Source organism: Chlorocebus sabaeus, chromosome 7, assembly GCF_047675955.1.
Source record: "Chlorocebus sabaeus isolate Y175 chromosome 7, mChlSab1.0.hap1, whole genome shotgun sequence".
Classification (NCBI taxonomy): domain Eukaryota; kingdom Metazoa; phylum Chordata; class Mammalia; order Primates; family Cercopithecidae; genus Chlorocebus; species Chlorocebus sabaeus.
The window spans coordinates 16,265,409-16,286,086 of NC_132910.1; the positions used below are offsets into that span (position 1 = coordinate 16,265,409).

The 20,678-nt window shown below is 40.2% G+C and overlaps 1 protein-coding gene across 2 annotated transcripts in view; it reads left to right on the forward strand.

The window, feature by feature from the left end:
* SCFD2 (sec1 family domain containing 2) overlaps positions 1-20,678 on the forward strand; it is a 487,384-nt gene that overhangs the window by 341,903 nt on the left and 124,803 nt on the right. The window lies entirely within an intron of this gene.

The following is a 20,678-nucleotide window of genomic DNA, read 5'->3' on the forward strand; positions in this document are numbered from 1 at the left end:
TTTAAAAATCTACCACTTCAGTAATGGCTTGCACAGTTTAGGGTTACATGATGAGGTGACCACAGGAGCAATTCTGGAAGAAGGAATGTTGGGGACAAAAATCTGGCTTGAACAGAAGCCAAAACCACCCACCCTAGCATTAAGACCCTTCACACCAAATTTTCATCAAAGGGCAGGAAGAGGTATTCATGGTTTGCTCTCATTTAAACACAACCTAGGCACCCTAGCTCCATCTTCTTTAATCCATGGTTCCTAGAACTATATATGGGAAGTCTTTATTTGCCATGTGTGGCGGTGGTGCATTTCACTTGTACCCTCAGTCAGTCACATGACCCTCAGTCAGTCCTATTTGCAGGGGAGGCTGGGAAACGTGGGCTACTGTGTACCCAGGAAGGAAAGGACTGTGCTGAACAGCTATCTAGTCTCTGAAATTTGAAAGCATCTCACAGGATACCTTGTTTCAGGCACAGAGTCATGGGAGTTGACGAGGGTATACCAACACCAGAGCTATTTGAATGATTAGGATTTAGTGACTGACTGGATGGGGATGTAGAAAGACAGATGATAGGACTGACAGTTTCTTAACCTTTCCCTATCTCTGTCCTTTTGAGGCTCCCTGAAAATTCTTTCTAAAAAACAACTGGACAAGGCTGTGGATAGTTGTCTATTGCAAAGTTGTTCTGAAACAGTAACCGATTAACTCACAAGATGTATATAAACAGGCTTTCCACATCCACTCTAGATCATGTGAATTTTCAGAGGGACCATAGTTTGATCTGAAAGAGCATCATCTAATTAATGTGAATTAACATTAGCAAGTACAGTACTGTTACAGACACATTAAAGGCTTTTACAGAGAAGAAAAGTCATGAAATGACATGCTAATTTAGTATGTGGGCACCAGAAGAGCTATTACCTATTCAAAAATAGTTGTAAAAGAAAAGAATCAGCCAAGACAAGCTGGTTGCTAATGGTTTTAGTGTGGGAGGAGAAAACTGCATTGCAATTCTTGGCTCTGAGTTAGGGTCAGGAAGATCAGTAGCCCAGCGTTGACCTTTGTGTTTGGAATCTTTCATATTGACTCACCAGACGCTTGTAATTTGGTGAGCCAAATAACAGAAATGTAGACAAGGTCTCTGTGCCTGAACTTTAAACCTCTGAGTAGCTTATCCTTTATGATGATAATTAGCATTGCTTGGAATCTAGAGCAGAGTAATCACCTAAGACCTACCATATTAATCTAAATTAAATCAATAAGTTACCACCAGAGAACCCACTGGGAAAATGAAGGTGGGAAGCTGAGAAGCTCAGCTGCTTAACTTTGTGTATTGTTTGTTTGTAAGTCTGTTTGGAGGTGATTTTTTTAAGTGATATGTCTAACAGAAGGAAAGAATTTCAGCAACATTGATACAATCACATATTTACAAATGTCAGGGTTGTCCAACCCCTTTGAATCCAAGGGGACCTTTTATTCCTTATTTCTCCTCCTGATGTTGAAGTAATAAGTGTCCTTTTATAATCAGGCCAATGGTATTTTTTTAACTAAGTGATATCTACTTTTGGTAGAAAACTATGAAGGTAAACATTTTAAACAGACTTTATTCTCACCATCTAGAGATAATCACTGTCAATATTTTGATAAATTTCTTTCAATTCATAAGCATGTATGTATAAGTATCTATCTATCTATATATATACGCACATAAACAGGGCTTTAAATACAAGTTAACCTTTATGTGAAAGGTACTTCCCAAATTATTCATTTTCAAAAATTTGTTTTTAATGTTGTATTGTAAGATTTACTATTTTTTATTTAAGCATTTTCCTATTTTTGTACATTTCAGCTGTTTCCAGCTTTTGAATATCCTTGTGCATAAATCTTTGTCCTTATCTTTGATTACTTCCTTAGGAGAAAATCTTAGAAATGGAATTATTAGGTCCAAGGTTATAATCCTTTTTAAGGCTTCTAGTATCTATGGAACACATTGCACCCTGGGAAATTTGCTGCAGTTTATTCCTATCATCTGGGTATGAGAGGGCCCATCTGACCAAAATCATTCCAACACTATTATTCTTCACTCATCAAGTAGAAATTGGACATGTTAGGGCCTCTATAGCATTATGGGCTGCTTTGCTTCCTAACTGGCCATCTTGAGTATACACTGTGAGAGGCTATCACAACAAACCTTATTATGGCTATCCTTAGTCTAAAGGTGAACAAGAGCGTGCACACCATCGAAGATGCATCCTGCATGAGCACGTGCACTGCCTTGTTCTTAATGAGCAAGGTCAGGCTGGCGTAAGTTTTGTTATATTTAGATGTCCTAAGCATCCTTTGGGAGGGTTGTGTTTGGTCTTCAGGGTTGATATGCTGGGTCTCTTTCCCAGAAATGTCTGGTCTAGCAATAAAGGAAACTCCAAGCGTGAAAATTGCACTTCATGGGCCCAGTGGAGTTTTCCTGCTGACATAGAATTGATTGACTAAATATAAATCACTCTGACTTGAGTGATTCTGTCCACTCAGGATGAATTGGAGAGAAATCACCAGAAGGAAATTGGTCTCTGAAGTGTGAGACATTGGATTATTGCCGTCAGGAGCAATGCTTGTCAGGAACGTTGCATTTTTGCCTTATTTCTGATATCATGTTATTTGGAGCAATATTGGATTTGCCGTATGATTTAGAGCTATCTTTTTCTGGGTGTACATGTTCTTTCAATTCCTTTTCCATTTTAGTAATCTATAAATAATAGATTTATCATAGTTATGGTTTATAATGCTTGGTTTATTCTGTACCAATATCACATTTTCCTCAACTTTTTCTGAAATGCTCAAGCATGTTACAGAAATCAATTAAATCATTAAATAAATATGAGTGTCAGGCCCTATCATGGGCCCTGGAGTTGAAACAGTAAATAAAACCAACAAAGCTCTAATGTAAGCCATCTTGGAGCTTACCTTCTGGTATGGAAAGACAACACACAAACGCATAGTATGTCATATGCTGACGATAGCTCTGGAGAAAAATAGAGTGAGCAAAGAGAGCAGGATGAATACAGAGGGGTTTAGCAGTGTGCTGTTCTATATAGGATGGTCAAGAGAAGCCCTACTTTAAGGAGCCATTTGTACAGACCTACAGAGAACTGGGCTGTGAGCTGTTTGGATACTTTGTACAATGACCTACCAGGTAGAGAGAACAGCAAATGCAAAGGTCCTGAAGTGGTGGCTTGCTGGGTTTCTTCAAGGAATAATACCCAGGAGAGTGGAATGAGCAAGTAGGAGGAGAAGGAGAGGTGGCAGAGCTCAGCACAAGCAGGACCTAGTTTGCCTTCACTGGGCTTTTGGCTCTGCGTGAGAAGTGTGTCACAGAGGATTTTGGGCAGACCCAACCCAGCGGTCTTTATACTACAACAAATTGGTCATTATTTTTCCCAAATATTAATTTTAAAAGAACTTAATCTTACTAATATGGGATATTTTAAAGTCCATATTCTCATGGAATCTAGATGGAAATTGAAACTTAAAAGATAAAACATAGTTGGGTCAAATACTTTAGGATGTTTTCCTTAGGTTTATAAAACGCATATTGCACCTACTATTTCATCTGTCATCTTTACTACAGATATAAAACAGATAGCAGCAGCATCAGAACTTTGGGTGAGTTACCTCACTATTTCACACAGTATGTTTTCATTTAACTTGTTTTTATTCATCTTCTCTCTTCTTGTTTTTCATATGTGATTTGAATGTTTTCACGTTTGTTTCTAGTGGCTGAAGAAATATGTGGTACCATTGCATAACTACCTCCACCCCTGGATAATTGTCCTCCTTATTTTTAGGAAGCAGAAAATAGTTTATTGTGTTATAATTAGCCACTGGTGCCCACCCAAATATGATTACTATGGCAAGAACTTTTGCTTCTTCTTTTTTTTTTTTTTTTTGTGAGACAGAGTCTCGCTCTGTTGCCCAGGCTGGAGTGCAGTGGTGCAGTGTCATCTCACTGCAACCTCCACCTCCCAGGTTTAAGCTCTTCTTTCCTTTTTTAGGGGAGGGAACAAGGGTAAGAGCAGGAAGAAGGATAAATCATGATTTTTTTTGTTTTTGTTTTTGTTTTTGTTTTTTTGAGATGGAGTCTCGCTCTGTCACTCAGGCTGGAGTGCAGTGGTGCAATCTCGTCTCACTGCAACCTCCGCCTCCTGGGTTCAAGTGATTCTCCTGCCTCAGCCTCCCAAGTAGCTGTGATTATAGGTGTGCGGCACCACACCCAGCTAATTTTTTGTAATTTTAGTACAAATGGGGTTTCACTGTGTTAGCCAGGATGGTCTCGAACTCCTGACCTCATAATCTGCCTGCCTTGGCCTCCCAAAGTGCTGGGATTACAGGCATGAGCCACCGTGCCCGGCCAGATCTTGATCACTTTTAAATGAAATACTTGGGAAATCTTGAAAGATTCGTATTTTTTCAAGATCTCTGAGCAGTTTTTTTAAACAATCCCTACAAGCTCAGTTAAAACTAAATATTCTAAACAGTGAGAAGTGTAGGTTTTCTTTCACCTGTCTTCTAATTAAAACCTCTTACTCATCTCTAGCACGAGTCATTTATTTTGTCTAGTACAAAGAATATTTCGAATACTCATGACTAAAGAGCGCAGGAGTTCTAGCTAAATAAGAATCTTGAAGCATTGGAGTTTTGAAAATCTGCATAAAGATTTTGAAGATTTTTTACAGATTCATATTGTAACAGTATACTGTTGGTCCAGTTTTTCTTAATCTACTAAACACGAAATAACATAGGTCAGATGTGATTTTCTTGCTTTCTGCTCCTGTACAATCCAGGAGTGTTAACGAAAAAGCAAAATTTGTGACATCGGTTGTATTTCCATGGCTACTGATTGTAATATTACAAACCTGAAATTACTGGCTAGTTCAGCATGAAGGTTAAGGAAGATTCCTCCTTGGATAGGCTCTCCAAAACCAACACCAAGGGGAATATTATCAGAGCTGCTTCCAGCAGTGTGACCTTTCAAAAATGGTCTCATTATACTGAGAGCTTTGTTTTATTCTGTGAGGGTTTTTATCATTTGTTGTTGTTGGTTAATATTTTAATTTTGTGTGGTTGTTTGTTTTATTTATTCCTCCACCCCAGGTGACCGGGTAGGAAAACGGTTATTTTAGATGTTAGAAGCCCCTCTGTTAAGAAGCAGTTTCTGCCTTCATTTAATTCTTCTTCCACAAATAAGATTTATTTTGGAACTTCAGTCAAAAACATTTGTACTTTGTACAGGACGAACATCTGCCTTCCTACAAAAGCTGCTGGCCTTCCTGATGTTAGATAAATGCATTTTGTTCTTTGAAAACCCCTCATAGAGAAGAGACTGTACAAAGAGAAGTCCACTCATTCTTGAATCCAGAGCTCCTCTTTGTGGCCCAAACATGTTACTACAGAAGACCGTTTTTTTTGGTTGTTTTTTTGGTTTTTGTTTTTATTATACTTCAAGTTCTAGGGTACATGTGCATACGTACAGGTTTGTTACATATGTATACTTGTGCCATGTTGGTGTGCTGCACCCATCAACTCGTCAGCACCCATCAACTCGTCATTTACATCAGGTATCACTCCCAATGCGATCCCTCCCTCCTCCCCACTCCCCATAATAGGCCCCGGTGTGTGATGTTCCCCTTCCCGAGTCCAAGTGATCTCATTGTTCAATTCCCATCTATGAGTGAGAACATGCGGTGTTTGGTTTTCTGTTCTTGTAATAGTTGGCTGAGAATGATGGTTTCCAGCTGCATCCATGTCCCTACAAAGGACACAAACTCATCCTTTTTTATGGCTGTATAGTATTCCATGGTATACATGTGCCACATTTTCTTAATCCAATCTGTCACTGATGGACATTTGGGTTGATTCCCAGTCTTTGCTATTGTGAATAGCACCGCAATGAACATACGTGTGCATGTGTCTTTATAGCAGCATGATTTATAATCCTTTGGGTATATACCTAGTAATGGGATGGCTGGGAGAAGACCGTTTTTCAATTTGCCCTCTATTCCTCTCCTCCCCAAGCTTAATCAGTTTTAAAGGTAGAATATATTTTAATAAATATATTATTTGACCATGCCATATGAATACAAAGCTTCCAGGAACACATAGAGATGTGTTACCAACTTGGAAGATAAGCCAGGGTTGGGTACACTCGAGTTATTTTTCTAATAGTGGTGAAAGACCTGTGCTGATCAGTTTTCAAAGTCTTGTCTGAACCACCTGATGATTGACAACATGCGTTTGAGAGATTTTGCTTCTCCTGGGAAGCTTGCCCTGACTCTCCTGCTGCTTCTTTCAAAGGTTCATTTTGTTTTTTGGGTTTTGTTTTTGTTTTTTTACTTGTTTTCCTGTACTCCTTACTAAAAATTCTTCAGGGCAGAGCTGCTGTCTTACCTTTGTATTTTCAATGCACAGCACAGTGCCTGGCACATAGCAGGTCCCCAGTAAACGCTAGATGAATGACAGGTGTTTTAGGACCAACCATGGTGGATCAGAGGAATAATATCCATAATCCTGGCCTGTGTCCTGACCGTCCAAATATATGGTTAGTCTTTATCACTGTGTTTTTCTGTATTTACGCTGTTAAAATTACCTTAAATATACTGAGCTTTGCTTAATGAGAAACTGAGGTAGCAAATAGCAAACCCTGTAATATAGCTGGCCGTTTTAACACAGTGCCTTTTCTCCTCCTGACCTGCTGACTTTTGGGTTGTTTTGCTAAATCATTACCTTGTAATTGCTACTTTCTATTCAAAACAACTGCTACTAAGTACTACGCCAGTAAAATGTTCTAGTGGATATTGTAAATTCAAAAATATTTCTATGTATCCTTATAACAGGGAATGCTGAGTTTATGTGTTTTTCACAAAATAGAAATTCTCTAACCATTTTTTGGTTGTCCCCTTACCGTCTGTACCAAAACAAGCTCTGTAGGACACTGTTTTATTCAAAAGGTGCATTTAAGTATGTTTTAAGAATTGAGGTATATTCCACCAAACTAATGTATTTATTCAAGAAGCATTTATCTCCTTCTATATGCTTGGCATTGTGCTGGAGTTATGGAGGTGGCTAAGACAGTCCTTCCTGGAGCTCAGGGGGAGCCCAATGAGCCCTAATGTCATGTGATCTGTGCTGTAACAAGGACTATAAACACAGAGGGCTGAGGCAGCACCTGGAGAGGGTCGTGCATATGAGGTTCTTGATAAATGCTGAATAAGCCGAATTCAGGGCCTTCTCAAGGTGAGTGGATCACCTTTGTGTATTGCAAAGGAGAACTAAGAATAGTGTCTTGGATAACAGGGAAGAATAACTGCACAAATAACTGTTACATACCACACTTAAAAATGTCAACTTGGAGAAGGCAAGTAAGGAACACTTGGATTTTAGGTGTGGCCAGCGAAAATCAGAGACTCTGACTATAATCCCTTTCTAACCTCCCGTTCAGTGCATAACTGCACTGTCTTTACAAAAACTCTGAAACTTTCTTTTCCAGGCTTTTATACAAGTTGTTTCTTCTGCCTAGAATAATCACTGCCACCCCATCTCCATACCGGCTCCTTTCACCCTGGAGGAAGCCTCCTCTGTCTCATAGCACTCTGCACTTCCACATCATAGCACCTACCGTACCATAATGTAAACAGGTCCACCCATTCACCTCCCTGCATCCCCTACACATGGCAAAGGGTGTGTGTCTGTTTTTCTCCAGGACCCAGCACATGCTCAGCACCTCAGGCTTCGTAAAGATGAGTTAACTCAAATTAGTTAATTTAATTCCAAGTTGCTCTCTCCTATAGCATCTCTGTATGGGACTTCAAAATACCAGAAATGTTTTAGTTGACCCTTTTAATTTTATACTGAAGCCTTTTATAAGTTGGGAGGACTATAAAATCCCTCCATGGCACAGAATCCAAGCAATAATACCTTTCCTTCAGTGATAAACATGAAGCTTCTTGGAATTTAAAAAAGTATTTTTTAACAAGGAGATACACAGTCTGGGCCCTGCCCTTGAGCCTGATTTCTCATCTATAAATGAGGAGATGGGCCTAGCCTAATGATCTCAGAGAACCTTCCAGCAAAAGTTTTTCTCAGAAGCCATATAATAAATGTTATAAAATCATCTTATTACTGCCAAAATTTCGCATAATGTTAAGATTTTGAAGAGTACTCATGAGTAGTTTTGACAGAAATTGTAGAGACTGTCTCCCCACCAGCCTCTAGAACATAACAGCTAAATGATTTTTGTTGACTAATTGAATGAATGAGGAAAAAAACCCACATAGCAAAAACCCAAGTAATAAAAAGGGAAATATTCTCACAGTTGATGGAATTTTCAAGAAGGAAAGGGAGAATTGTCTGCAAGGGCACAAGTTGACATTTATAGTGAAAGGAATTATTTAAGTTCTTCCATTATTTATTTACACAGGAAAGGGACCATGAATTTACAGTGAAAAACTTTTCTAATAAAGGAATTAAGGCTATGAAATTAACATAGCTGTATTTACCAGTACTTGATAAATGTCATCACCTAATGATTTGATGAGATATCTTTGTAACATTAAGTAACAAGGAGTCCTGGGAAAGTACTATAGGTATGAAGGAAGAATGGCCTGTTCTAAGCAGATTTTCTTTCCGTGTCTCTATTAGATGGCTGTTTTTCCGGAGCTTCTAACAGTTTTCAAACAGAGTGCAAATGTGTTTGTTGTCAGCGAGGCCGCCATTTGGAATTGGCGCAGGAGCTCTGCAGCTTCTTTTCTATGTAACAGTGGAAGTATGGTGGAGTTCAGTCTAGCTAGGGCCCCTTCCTGTCATAAATAAGATTACTTTCATTTCACTTGTGGAGTGTGCTATTCCTCAGAGTAATGAATTTCCTCTGTGCCTTTGAGCACATAAACATGGTTTTCATTAGCTTTCTCTCTCTTAAAAAAAAAAAAAAAAAGAAAGAAAGAAAACAGGAGGGGAGAAGGAGAGGGAGGTGAAAGAAAGAATCTGAGCAAAATTAATAAGATGTCAATTAACTCCATAAATGCAGATGCCTTTTTTGCTGGCTGGCTAGAACATACTGATAAGCAGTACCAGAAAAGCCCTGGTTCATCTCTCCTGAAATGCTAAGAAAATGAAATGAAATGGGGTAGAGAAAGGTAAAAATTTTATCCTACATGAACAAAGGAATGAAAGAAAAATAAAGAGAGAAAGAAAAGAATATCTTTTTTGAATCTTGCTTTTAGGAGAACTATTTCAAACAGGCCATGAGAGTGGCCCCTGAGACCAAGTAGCCAGCCTGGGTTCTTCTGGAATTATAGGCACTTCACAGAGGACCAACCTGTTTGACCAGGATCACAGTGCAGCCTCTGCATCCGCTTCCCTGCCTTTGCTGTGTGTGTGTGTTTGTGGGGTGTGGTGTGTGTGTGTGTGTGTGTGTGTGTGTGTGAGAGAGAGAGAGAGAGATTTTATGCTAATAAGATATCCCAGCCTTTCCCTAATTCAAATTTACCCCTCTGTGACTTGTAAGGCGTGCAATTCATAGGGCTAAACATGCAGTTGTTCAATTTCACGGTTTGGAATCTCTTGTCAAGGGGTGAGTCATTATAACACAGTTGGGCTTTTCTCGTTGTTGATGGTGCATACTTGAACCTGAAAACTATTTAGGATCCATTGACCCTTTGACTTCTGCCAGGATCTTTCTTGCTGTTGTTTTTGGAAATTTGTGGGGCAGAGAGTAGGGGGATGGAGTCCTCTCAAATATCCCGTAGAAGGAGTTAAGCTATTGAAAAAAAAAAAAAAAGCCTAAAACCTGGTTTTTCAAAATTACTTATTCCCAATGAAAAATCCCCAGATTTGTCTTCCCAGAACCTTTTCCTCTCCCTAAAATCAACGTCTGTTTCAGCCTCCAATTCATAGTGTATTATGTGCTTGTTTATCCTCTAGAGAGGATGAAATAATAATGTTGTGAAGGCATCAAGGAATTAAATTCCAGGCCACAGGTTGTCACTGACAATTCACTGCAGACCAAACTCGTAACCCAGATAAAGAAGCTTGAAGCATTTCACAGTGAGGTGTCTTCCAGCTTTGACCTCCTGGATAGGTGTTCTTGTTACAGTTTAGAAGTGCAGCTGGTTTCTATTTGAAATGAGAAGGATGGAATTATTTAAGGAGCCAGTGCCTCTCATAGGCGAAGTCAGCTTTGCTGAAATGTACACAACACACTACAAGGAACCTTAAAAACAAACTTCCATTTCACTTAGCTGTAGCACAGGAAATTGTTTCTGGCTTGTTTTTGTTGTGAACAGAGAGAACATTGCATATTAAAAATTCCCTGTTGTTGTTTAATATTTGCTCAGTAGTGTCCTGGTTCCTAATCAAGTCCTTCTTCTCACTAAATCATGTCAACTCTGTCACTGTTTTGATTGGAAGCATGAATTGTAACACTGAAAATCTCTCAGGACAATAAACCTCTGCAGCTGTGGAAGGCTGGAGCTATTTACTGGTGTTATTAAAGGAACCTGAATGACTTCTTTGGGGGGAAAAAAAGCAAAGATGCAGTGAAATTCATAAGGTGCACAGAGATTTAGGATGAAGGTTTTATTATGAGCACAGCCTCATAATAATATCCTCATAGAAATAATACAGAATAGTAACAATTGTTTCGTGAATTGGCAAACATAATATTCTGATGTCTGCCTTTTCTAGGGGGAAAATAAAGTCCAAATGTGAAATATGAAATCAGACATAGCTAGTGCTTTGGAACAGTGTTTGAACTAGATGGTTTTTCAAGGTACGCTATAGAAACAAATGTCACCTTTATTTCCTGAAAGCATTTTCAAGAGTTTGCTATTGGCCTTTTAAGGCATGAATTTTCTGGAACAAAAGAGGTACAGAAATTTTAAATTGTCACCATTCTAAGTACATGACTGATTAGACTACCTGCTGCTGTATTTGGGATCTGAGGAATGTACTGAGAGTATTTAGACATATGTTGAAGAGGCTGGACCTCCCCAAAATGGGAAAAGAAGCAAAAGGAATGAAAACTTTCACGTGAGAGAGGTGACCAATACCACACCTAAGATGTTTCTCTTCCAGAATATTTCTTTGTTCATTTGTTCATTCCTTTATTCAATGATTTATTCATTTCAGAAAAGTTTATGGAGTATTTACTGTGAGCCCAGAACTGTGCCAGGTACTGGGAGGTCTAGTTTAAAGACAGCTTGCCCACAAGGACAGGGATTTCCGCCAAGAATGTTCTGTCCTCATTGCTATAGTGTAAGAAGCAGCTGGATTCCCAGGTCAGCCTTGACATTCAGCAGAACTCAGCGTGTCTGCATCTAAAAGCACAAACCTGTTGGCTAGACTGTTCTCGTAATTGCCAGCATATTTACTATTGTGTAAAAGTCATTTGTTTTGAATATAAATTTTTGTCATATCTTGAAGAAGCGGTACAAAGCCCTAAGAAACAGTTCCTAGAAAATAGTTTTAAGTAATTTGAAGAAAGTACCTGTAAATGTAGGGTAATTGTGAAGCTGTCAGGAATAAACAAGGTCTTGTAAAGCTATAGAAATGTATTGAATATGTTTTCTTTGAGGCCAGAGCAAGATAATAACTAAGAAAGAAACTTCTAAAACATCAACTCCGCAAAACAAATGTAAGACTTTTGAGGACTCAGTTATCATGTGGGAGGCTGGATGCTCTGGAGCATATGAGGTAGGATAAGATGGTCTCTAATCTAATCTCAGAGAGGAAATGAAATATAAGCCCTTGACTTAGAAGGTGATGTACTCCAAGCTCTCAGTGCAGCCCGAGAAAGTATAGTGAGCACAGAGCTCCGGCAGGCCAATGGGCCAGTGAAATGCAAGGGGTTTTGGGAAAGCTGCAGGAAACCAGACTGAAGGTGTTTAAAGGACCATCCACATTCCCACCTGGAATGTGTGTGCTGCTTCCAAACTTGTTCCTCCAGAAAGATAGCTTCAAATTGGACAGGGTTCTGAGAAATGCAATTAAAATGATAAAGGGAAGCAGGGGGTGATATTGGGAGAGCACAGATGCCGTAACAGGAAAAAATAAGAAGGTTAGGATTCTTCAGTCTGTAGAAATGGAGGTTGAGACTATGTGTGTCTATAAATGGAGGTTATATATAAGGTCAGCACTAAGTCTCAGAATTAAAAGAACCAAGGGAAAGCCATAATCATTTGTGAAGGCTTGAGCAAGGCATGTCACTTCGTTCAACTCCAGTTTCTTCTTTTGTAATCCAGATTCCAGATTATGTTCAGCAGCACATCTGTCCTACAAGATGCTTGCTAAAAAAAGGTTTTCTTTAGCCAAGTAAGTTTGAAAATCTCTGCATACCATGTGTTCTTCCAGTAGATTCTCCATTTACATTTGATATTAAAAAATCTCAAAAGGTCATTCTTAAGGAAAACTTATTTAACTTTGTGGATCTCAACCAGTATTTACCAAACTCATTTGACCATGTAATCCTCTGTTCATTTAGTGCCTATGAGGACTTCGGAAAATGCTTCTGGGAAGATGGGACTCTAAGATTATTAAGGTCCCTGGAAGGAAGTTAATCCCTGACAGAGGAAGCGCTACCAACACTGTGAAATTTATTACTTCTCGAACCAGTCAATACTGGACGAAAATAAAAAAGGGGCTGATAGTGAGAGAGGACTAATAGCTTGCAAGTAGCAGGAATTTACAGTCATTTATGGAAGATGGCAAGTTCGTCAAAAGTAGTTGGGAGGTATGGCTGACCATCCAAAGGAAAGCCATTAGAGTCCCCACAGTGCTTTTAGAGGGGTTGTTAAGACCCAGATCTCCACATCAGGGTTTAGATTGTTCTATTGGGATTACACATCTCTTCTGCACCATCAAAAGAGAAAAGTATGTAGAAGAAATTCATTTAAGTTTTGGCTGAATCAAGCAGATTGTTCTGCATGATGGTGAGATTATAGACATTTGGAAAGTACTTCTCTTGAACTTTGAGGCCAGTCACATTCTATTAAGTTTCAGTTCATGCCCATTAAAACAATGTCAGCTGGATTCTATAGCTTTTCTCTGAAAACCTGGCTAAGCATTCAAGTTCAACAGTTTTGTAGACTTGTGCTTTATTTTTTCCTCTAGAAACCTTTCATTATTTTGAAGAGTGTTTCATACGTGCACCTCTCCATTCCCTGACCCTGGCTGACTTTTTACCCTTTCTCTTCCCCACCTCATTGAGCAAGTTTACATAGGTACAATGTCCTTCCAACATTGTAAAGTGTTTTGTTGTTGCTGTTGTTGTTGTTGTTATTTGTTGGACATTAGGGAGAGCAAATGAATATGATATGTTTAAAAACTAAGTCTCAAAATAGTTTTCTTTCTCTCCAGCACATTTTAGTTTCTTCTCCTTTTGCTTCATCTTTCCCATTGTGCTCATTATTCTGCCTTCTTCACGCTTCTCCATAATGCTCTGTGCCAGGGTGGGGAGGGAGAGGGGAAGGGAGGGTGTCATTCTACATGGACTGCACCAGTGGGCTCTCTTGCCCTATGGTTTCTGGCTGGGATTGGCTAATGCAGAGGCCTCAGCTGTAGGTTTTAGGAGGAGAATGAGACCACCCTGTCCATGTAGCTCTTTTCTCTGTATTCTAGTGCTTCCTTTCTGGGCTCCTTGGGCCTGCACATGGCCCTGGACTACTAGTCCTCCACTCATTGACTTCCTTTAACCTTGCCCACATGTTTGTACATAGTCCTTTTATTCAACTCTCCTCAAATTACCTAGTTTGAGTGAGTCATTCGTTTCCTGCAGAGACTTTGACTGATATACTCACCTTCCTGGAACCTTCTCCTTTTTGCTCTCCAGCCAGGAACATCATTAGAGCCCAGCTCATGTTCATCTTCTTAAGGAAGCCTCTCCGTTCAGCATGAAGCGCTTCTTAAGATCTCCTAGCTCTTACAGTCTGCCACACTCATAAGCACTTAAAAATGCTCTCTCATATGCTGACTTAAATGTACTAAGACCATTGCTCCTCATGCTTATAAATGATGTTTCATGGATATGTAGGGAGGGTGGCTAGTGAGTAGAGGTTGCCAATTGGCAGCCTGACTTTTGGCAGACAAATAGCGTTATCAAACTTTTATAGAGTACTTCCAGGTGCTGTTAAGCCACACTTAGAGTTGAATACGATTATTACCTCCATTTTACAGGTACAGATGCTGACACATAGAGAAGTGAGGTAGATTGCCCCAGAACATACCTATAATAAGTGCTTGAGCTAGGATTTGAACCTAGGCAGTCTAGCTCCAGAATCCGTGCTCTTAACTCTGTACTAAGCTACCTCTCACGGTGCTTTTAAATTTCAAATTAACAATTGCCATGAAAAATTCGTATTTCTTTCTTTCTCTCTCTCTCTCTCTTTTTTTTTTTTTTTTTTTTTTTAAGAGAAGGTCTTACTCTGTTGCCAAGGCTACAGTACAGTGGCACAATCATGGCTCACTGTAACCTTAAACTCCAGGGCTCAAGCAATCCTCCCACCTCAGCCTTCTGAGTGGCTGGGACTACAGGCACATACCACCATGCCCAACTGATTTTTAATTTTTTTTTGTAGAGACAGGATCTCATTACATTGTCCAGGTTGGTCTCAAACTCCTGGCCTCAGGCAATCCTCCCACCTTGGCCTCCCAAAGTGCTAGGATTATAGGCATAAGCCACCATGCCCAGCCCTTATTTCATTTTAAAACCTACATTTCTGGTGTCTCTTGAAAAAATGGAAGATCTGGCTGTTCGGACCCATGGGCCACAGCAACAGTTGGCCAGAGCAAGCAGGAGCTACCCTGTTCAGGTGGGATCCATGCCCTTCACATGTGAGGGCCTCTACCCAGCCTGGTCCTGAATCCATGCCCCTTCCTGACTTCCAGAGGCCTTGAGTCTGGGAGCTCTGCATGAAAATGACTTTTACGTGTGGTCTTTGGAAACCACTTGCATGCCTTTTGTCATTTCCCACATGAACTTCTGTTTCCCCAGCTAGATTAGGTTTAGGGAGGACAGTCTATATTTTAAACTTGCCTCAACACCTAGAACAGAACAGGTTATACTCAATAAAAACCTGTGAATTTGAAGAAAACAACCGGCTTCAGTTAACTAAGTAAGCTATTAATAACTTAGGTAACTCATCAAGGACAGGAGAGGCATCCTTATTCTCGGACTGGAGTTAATCCCTTCAAGCAGTTTGCTTCTAAAGCCAAACAAGTAAATCTCTGGGTATTCCTGAAGCCTAGCTGTTGTTGGCAATGTTGCCCCTATTTTTGATGAAAGGCGAATATCTACTTCACCTCCAGGTCCAATGCTATACAGTTTGTAGGAGAGAAAACAACTGCTGCTTCAGGGAGCTATGGGAGAGGGGAGAGCCAATTTTAGGTGGAGCAAGGTGAAGGGAAGTTTCAAAGAAGTTAAGAACATAGAGGCTTTTGCTGGTGATGGACATGAGTCCCAGAAGGCACAGTGATTGGGGGCTGGGCAAGGGGAAATGGAGGCAGAGCAGGAATTTGCAGAGCCCATATTGGGAACAGGAGTGATGAGGAATGACTGAGACCCTCTGGTGACAGATGTACAAAGGGAGGCAGGACATGCTGGTGATGGTCCTGATGGTTCCCAAAGCAGATTGCGGTCATGAGGCAGTGAGGGTTGAAGGAGAGGCAGGAGTGGGGGAGGGAGAGGTTCTGCCAGGAGCACACACAGTGCTGGGTCCCCCTCCTTCCTCTTTTCTCCTGGAGTGTGGAGTGGAGTGCATAACACTCAGTAGGGCTTATTAAGGGGCAAGTTCTCCAGTTAGTACAATGAAGTATGTGGCAGAAAGCCCTGTTGATGAGTGATGGCTTTACTTTTGTGAATGCACACTCAAGGTAGAAGGGTTCAGCAGAATCTGGATGTTATTCTAAAGCACAACTATGAAGCATGCTTCAGTCAGGGTAAGAGCATATAATCCTATTTTTTAATGTGATACTCTTTGTGTCTCTCTGATTGAATGTTTTATTGTTCCATCTTATTATAGCTTGACTCTTCTTTAAGGGGCCAAAGGACTTCAGGAAATAGATACAAATTTAAGAAAATGAATCATCTTTCCCAAAACAGCAGTCTGTTTTAATGGAATAATCAGCCTTACTTATCGATGAAGGAACATGAAGATCTTATAGTGCTTATAACTGTCTCTTTAGTTTAATATATGAGGAGAGGGAAACCTCACAAACTTCTCCTTATGAAAAAGTGGAGGTGGTTGAGGGTGCAGAATTGGCCAAGACTTGGGCCTCTTGTTCTTTGCTGAGCAGGGTCAGATGCCTGACCTCCGGGAGGCAAGCCAGGGGCTTTCCTGTCAGCAGAGATCAGGAGTGGTGGGTTACTGCTGTTTACTCCCCTTACAACTTTATGGAAAAGTACAGAATTTGCAGCCCTCTCCAACATCTATTACCTTGGTCTCTATCGACTTGGGGAGTGGAGTCATGACCAAAGTTAAGAATAGAAATCCTGGCCGGGCACAATGGCTCACACCTATAATCCCAACACTTTGAGGGGGCCAACAATGAGTGGATCACTTAAGGTCAGGAGTTCGAGACCGGCCTGGCCAACATAGTGAAACCCCATCTCTACTAAAAATACAAAAATTATCCAGGTGTGGTGACACATGCCTGTAGTCCCAGCTACTGGAGAGGCTGAGGCAGGAGAATTACTAAACCCAGAAGGCAGAGGTTGAAGTGAGCCAAGATCACGCCACTAGTGGCACTCCAGCCTGGGCGACAGAGCGAGACTCTGTCTCATAAAAAAGAATAGAAATTCCTGTTTGTCCTGAGAGCAGTGAGGTTTCATGGGTGCTGGGGGAATGGATAGTTTACCCCTAAAAATACCCCAAACCCTAAGCAGTTTCCCTGACTGTCTTCCTTACTTCCAGTGGTGCGCCACCTGTCTTCAAGTTCAAGGTGTCAGGGTGGGGATTTGCCACAGGAAGTTTCTAGAATGCCTCTGACAGTATGTGCAGGTGTCGAACCCTCTCACCACCTAACCTCCTTTGGCCCATCTGTCCCTAGCCACACTTGGCATATAATCAATGCTTTCAAATTCTAGCTCTACCACTTACTACTTAGCTGTGTGACTTTGAGCAAGCTACTTAACATCTACATGCCTTAGTTCCTTCCTCTGTCAAAAGGAATCATAATAGTACCTATCTCATAGGGTCACTGTAGGAATTAAATGTAGTAAATGCCGGACATGTGTAAGGGCTATCTGAATGTTAGCTATGGCACTTATTCTGATTACAATGGCAGTGGGTGTCTGGCCAGCCACTATATCACCTTTATGCAAGATAATTGCCTTTCTATTTCTCTGGTAAGCAGACATGGGTAATTGAAGTTGACCTACCATGGCCTCTGTGTGGCCCACATTTACGTTCCTTTCCATACTCTCCAATCTTCTGGTTTTCCTGTAGCCGAGATACCCACTGAATTGGGCAGCTCTAGACTACAGCTATTCTGAATCAGGCCTCAGAGGTCTCCATCACTGACCACATATCGTGTGCATGTTGTTATTCAGTTTCCTTTTGTGGCTAAGGAATGGACACCTAAGTACTGCTTCTTTTTATAGAAGGCTCTGACTAGCATATTTGCTGATTAAAAAGAAGGCCTCACAGAGCATTCATTTTGAAGAGCATAGTAATACTTAAGAACCAGGACTATTTCAGACATTGCAAACTGTTTATTTCCTAAAATAAGGAGGGCATGCTTTTTGTTTGCATCCTCCTAATAAGAATTCCTCAGGGGTTTGAAAACTGTTATTGTGCCCTTTACGTCTTCCTCCACGTTTCAGCCTACCCATCTAAGAAGCATCTGACCAATGCTATCATGAAGGTTGCAATTTAACTTTGAAAGGAATCCTTTTCTATTGTCCTCCTTAGAGTTGTAGCAAGCTGCCTTCATTGACCAAATGTACATCATAACTTTTTATCATAGTTCGAATCCTATCACCTGTTTCTCTCTCCTCTGGGAGATACTCTTTGACCCCACCCCATTAAGTTCTTCCCCCTCTGTGCAATTTCTGTACAGGGACATAACTTTATCATTGTCCTTATCACTCTATTTTAACATTTAATGACAGTTTAATACTGCTTTCTATGTGCCAGGCACAGTGGTAGATTCTAAAAATCTAACTGCAAATAAAACTTGAAGACAGTGCTATCTAATAGAACTTTCTGTGAAGATGGATGTGTCCATATCTGCATTACCTAGTATGACAGCTACTACCCGTAGATGGCTATTGAGCACTTGAAATGTGGCTAGTGCAACAGAGGAACCAAATGTTTAATTTTATTACTTTATATGTACATGTAAATATGTGGTTACTGATTACTGTATTGAACAGCACAGCTCTAGAACATAAGCCTGATGAGGACAGAGATCCCTGTCTTTTGTTTATCACTCTACTCCCAGGACCAAGAACAGTGTCTGCCATTTGGCATGAATGAAAGAAAGAAAAGAAGGACAAAAGGAAGGGAGAGAGGGAAAAGAGAGAGACGTGTGATCTGATTTGGATCTGTGTCCCCACCCAAATCTCATGTTGAATTGTAATCCACAGTGTTGGTGGTGGGACCCGATGGGAGGGGACTGGATCATGGGGGCAGAGTTCTTGTGATTGGGTTAGCACCATCCCGTCAGTGCTGTTCTCCTGATAGTGAGCAAGTGAATTGTCATGAGATCTGGTTATTTAAAAGTGTGTAGCACCTCCCACCTCTCTCTCTTCCTCCTGCTCCCACCATGTAAGATGTCTGCTCCCATTTTGCGTTCCGCCGTGAGTAAAAGCTCCTTGAGGTCTCCCTAGAAGCAGATTCCACCATGGTTCCTGTACAGCCTGCGGAACCATGAGTCAATTAAACCTCTTTTCCTTATAAATTGTCCAGGCTCAGATATTTCTTTATAGCAGTGTGAGAACAGACTAGTACAACAGGTCTCTGACCTTGTAGAGCTTAAATGTAGTAGAGACCCATTTGTTTATATATTCGTTTACAGATCTTTAAGTTCCAGAAGACAGGGATTGTCTTTTCTTTGCCCATATCCTTATACTCATTGCCTAAAACTATATCAAGGCTCATAGGAGGGGCTCAAGAAATGTTAGTTGTGTTGAAACCAATGCTGAATAAATGCAAGATTGGTAGTGGTGGGGATAGTAATCCTAGTAGTGTTTGTTTTTAATAGGAAGAAAACTTAGCCTTCCCCAGTGATATTAAGCAAGGTCGCTGTTGTTAATAGGAGGAAGAAAAATACCCCCGCCCAGTGCTGTATATCAGACAAGCAATGTTGGTGCTGTCTGATGGTGGTATCCTCTCCAGGCCTTCTAAGTCTATCAAGCAAATCTGACTTCTCTGACATATCCTCACCTCTTGCTCCCTGTTTGGCTTGGAAATCCTGCTACTTACCACTAAAATCCTTTATAAAGAGAAAGGGAGATAGTCATAATTATTTATTCTGCCTTTAAGCCCTGTCTCCATCATCCCCTTATTCGTGTGTTTCTCACGAGGGGCCTCCCTCGGTACCTCTCTCTGCTCTGATGCTTCCTTTTTTGAACCACATCATTCTGACCTTCCTCTTCCGTACTCCTTGACAACCATGACCAAGCTGTCAGATTATTACAGGACATCCTATAATTATTGAATAATTATTTATTATTCAGTAAACCACAAGATCACTTAATAGCACATAGTGGAAAAAATGTTAGCTTTGTAGGTAGACACCTTGGATTCAAGTCTTAGCTTTACAGCTTACTACTTAGATTAATTTGGGCCAATTATGTAAACTCTCAAACCCTCAGTGTCCTTATCTGTAAAATGGCATAATAATGCATCTCTTATAAATTTACTCTGAGGATTAAGTGATACGTTGTAGGTAAAGTATCTAGCATAATGCTTGGTGTGCAATAAATGTAAGCTTTCTTCTCTCCTTGAATATACCTATATATACATATTCCCAAACATATACATAGGAATTTAAAGTCAATTTTGAGTGTTCAAGTTTTAATTACACTTCACCCTTTTGTAGTGTCCTATACACCTATTTCACTGTTAAAAGATTAAACTACTAAAATAGTAATATTACTATCTACCTTTCATGTGGAAAACTAATTTGTTTTAATTATTAATAAAGCTAAGCAGGGTCCCCATGCAACATAATTAGAAATTCCTTTTACAAGTAAATAAAAGCCAAATTTTTATATTTTTTGCATTGCGAATCAAGTAAACCACTTAATCAAGCCAAATAAACAAAGAGAAACAAAATAATGGAAAAACAATTCAGTAAAAGGCAAATCAGTAACACTAAAAGGAAAGTACTGTGCCTCCAGTGTAAATTCTTCAGTGTAATTAGGGTTAATTCCCATGCTGCTGTGTGCTCTCTTGACTGTCATGGTAGAAAGGACAATAATTTACAAATGTAAATTCTCACTGTAAAACTTCCCTTTGTGGGAGACATCTTTAGTTCCCTGCAGCCACTGTATGCTCCCTCCCCAAAGACAACATGAGCACTAAACAGCCCTTCAGCAAACTTAGTTCTAAGGAGGCAGCTACACTGTACTACATAACTGCAGTTAGCTTTGATTACTATATTGCAAAGTTATATTTGAGAAGTATCAAAATTG